The 2,842-nt window shown below is 52.2% G+C and overlaps 1 protein-coding gene across 1 annotated transcript in view; it reads left to right on the forward strand.

Moving 5' to 3' along the window:
• Positions 1 to 2,278: 2,278 nt before the first annotated feature.
• CEMIP2 (cell migration inducing hyaluronidase 2) overlaps positions 2,279 to 2,842 on the forward strand; it is an 85,474-nt gene continuing 84,910 nt past the window's right edge. Inside the window, exon 1 of the mRNA XM_029919935.1 lies at positions 2,279 to 2,381. The gene's annotated coding sequence lies outside the window, so the exon portion shown is untranslated. The remainder of the gene's footprint in view (positions 2,382 to 2,842) is intronic.

Raw genomic sequence — 2,842 nt, forward strand, 5'->3', positions numbered from 1 at the left:
CACTTATGACTGGACGAGGAAGAGATCCAACTTGGAAATCTGAAGTATGTTTTCTACTGGATGCATTTCATGTTCACACTGTCGTAAAGATGAACAATCAAGTCAAATCCCTGTAAGCTGGGGACTGTCTGTAGTTTCAAAACCATCTGCTTCATTTCAAGAACCTTTGATCTTTCATGTTCCTGATACATATCCAAGAACAAAAGTTTATAAAATTCTGAATGGTCAGTTACACAAAGATTCAGTGCCCTTTTTTTGGTCAATACCCTTTATTTTTTATTTTTATTATTAAAAAATTTATTTTTAAGTAATCTCTGCACCTAACATGGGGCTCAAACCTAGAACCCTGAGGTCAAGAGTCATGTGCTCTACTGACTAACCAGCCAGGCGCCCCTCAATAGACTTTATTTATAGCAGTTTTATTTTTCTTAAGTTTTTAAATTTTTACTTATTTTAAATTTTTTTTTTTTTACATTTATTTATTTTTGAGAGATGGAGACAGAGAGTGAACAAAGGAGGGGCATAGAGAGAAAGAGACACAGAATCTGAAGCAGGCTCCAGGCTCTGAGCTAGAGGTCTACACAGAGCCTGATGCGGGGCTTAAACCCACAAACCATGAGATCATGACCTGAGCTGGTTGGACGCTCAACCGACTGAGCCACCCAGGCGCCTCTAAATTTTTAAATGTTTATCCATTTTTGAGAGCGAGAGTGTGAGCAGGGGAGGGGCAGAGAGAGAGGTGGACAGAGGATTTAAAGCAGGATTAAATTAAGTAACATATTCAGACTCCAAGCAAAGTGTCTGGCACTTAATAAACATTCAGAGAATGGGCATATTTTGAAATTTAATTTTTAAAATGTTTATGTATTTTTGAGAGGGAGAGAGTGTGAGCAGGGGAGGGGCAGAGAGTGAGGGAGACACAGAATCTGAAACAGACTCCAGGCTCTGAGCTGTCAGCACAGAGCCTGATGCAGGGCTCTAACTCAGGAACCTGTGAAATCATGACCTGAGCCTGAGCCGAAGCCAGACGTTTAACCGACTGAGCCACCCAGGCGCCCCAGAAAATGGGCATTTTAATGTAAAGTTGACACAGTGTGCAGGTCATAGGATGTATTTGTTTCCTGTGGCTCCTCTAACACATTACCACACACCTGGTGACTTAAAACAACAGAAACTTACTCTCTCATCCTACTGGAGTCTGAAATCATGGAGTGGGCAAGACTCCCCTCCCTGGGGAGACTGGAGGCGAGACTCCTTCCTTGCCTCTTTCTTCTCCTGGTGGCTCCTGGCACTCCTCCACTGGGGTTCATCCGCTATTATGCTCACACTGTCTCTCATGTTCACATTGCCTCCTGCCTGCCTTCTGTTCATAAGGATACAAGTGATTGGGTTTAGAGCTCACCATGATAACCCAGGATTATCCCCCAACTCAAGATCTTTCATTTAATCCCATCTGCAAAATCCCTGTTTCGATATAAAGGAACACTTCCAGGTTCTAGTGAAATCTCGGGGGGGGGGCGTATTTTTCAGTTTACCGCACAGGGTGATACATTTCCTATCCTGTTTTTATAAGCATCGTCCCAAACATTTCACCTTTGGTCACTAAACAGCCCTTCCTCCCTCCCAGTCTGTCCCTCAAAACCATCTTCCAAAATTTTACCTGATTCGAGGATACCCTGTAGGGAATCCGAATTTTTTAAAGTGCCCCAGGAGAATTATTTCAGCCAAGATTTGGAACCTTTGATTTCTAGAACTCCTGAACCTAACTCATCGAAATAGGGAAATTCCCTTTCCCGCCTGCTGGGTGTGTCCGGTTACATGACTACTGTCTTATTAAAAGGGTGGAGGGGGGGGGGAAGGGCAATCCAGAAAACCGAACACGCCTATCCGTACAGTATTCCCTGAAAGAGTTCCCCATCGGGACAACTTCCAATTCCGAATTAAACAGAGGATGACGACTGCCTGCATTGGGCAGTCCCGCTGCTGTCACTAGCTGGGGACCTCGTGCGTCTGACTGATCAAGGCCCGGTGGCGCCCTCAGCCGGAGACCGGGCTTTCCGTCGGTGGGAGCAGCTCCAGCGAGGGGCGGGGAGGTGGCGGCCGGGGCCACGGCAGCTCGGGCGCCGGAGTCCGTGCAGAGAGGTCCAGGGGCGCTGCGGGGGGAAAGGGGGGGCGTGGCTAGTTCCGCGCCCCTCCCGCCAGCTGCAGCCACTCCAGAGCGCCGCGGGCAGGGGGGCGTGGGGAAACCCAGTTCTATTTATTCTGGCTGGAAAGCCGGTGGCCCGGGACGGCTCTGAGCTGCCGGAGGAGCTGTCCTGAGTCCGAGAGAGCGGGCGGTTTCTTCGCAAAGCGCTAAGAACCCAGCGCGCGTGGCTGGCCAGGTGGGGGCGGCCGTGGCGCGCCGGCGGAGCCCACAGAACATTTTCGGGAGTACTGCAAGTCCCTTTGGGCATGATGAGGCTCAGAGTCTGGCTCAGCTGGAACGATGAAAGCGCTCGGAGTCCAGCTCAGCCGTGGGGGCACCATCAAGGCTCAGCCGGGAGGCGGTGGGGGTGCAGTGTCCAGCTTAGCCGCGGAGCGATGGGGGCGCAGTGTCAGGCTCAGCCAGGACCAGACACGGGAGCAGGTTCCGCCGGGGGTGATGGGAGCCCATTGTCAGGCTCAGGTGCGAGGTGGCGGGGGCGTCGGCTCAAGTTCCGCCGAGCCCGGTAGGAGCTGGCAGCCTCAGCCGGAGGCCCGGGGAGCCGGGGTCGCGGGCTCCCGCGGAGCCGGGCGGCGGGAGGAGCCCAGCGCGGCCACCGCCTCCTCCGGCCGCAGGCCCCGCCTCTCCCCCCGCCTCCTG

Source organism: Suricata suricatta, chromosome 13 (assembly GCF_006229205.1).
Source record: "Suricata suricatta isolate VVHF042 chromosome 13, meerkat_22Aug2017_6uvM2_HiC, whole genome shotgun sequence".
NCBI classification, from domain to species: domain Eukaryota; kingdom Metazoa; phylum Chordata; class Mammalia; order Carnivora; family Herpestidae; genus Suricata; species Suricata suricatta.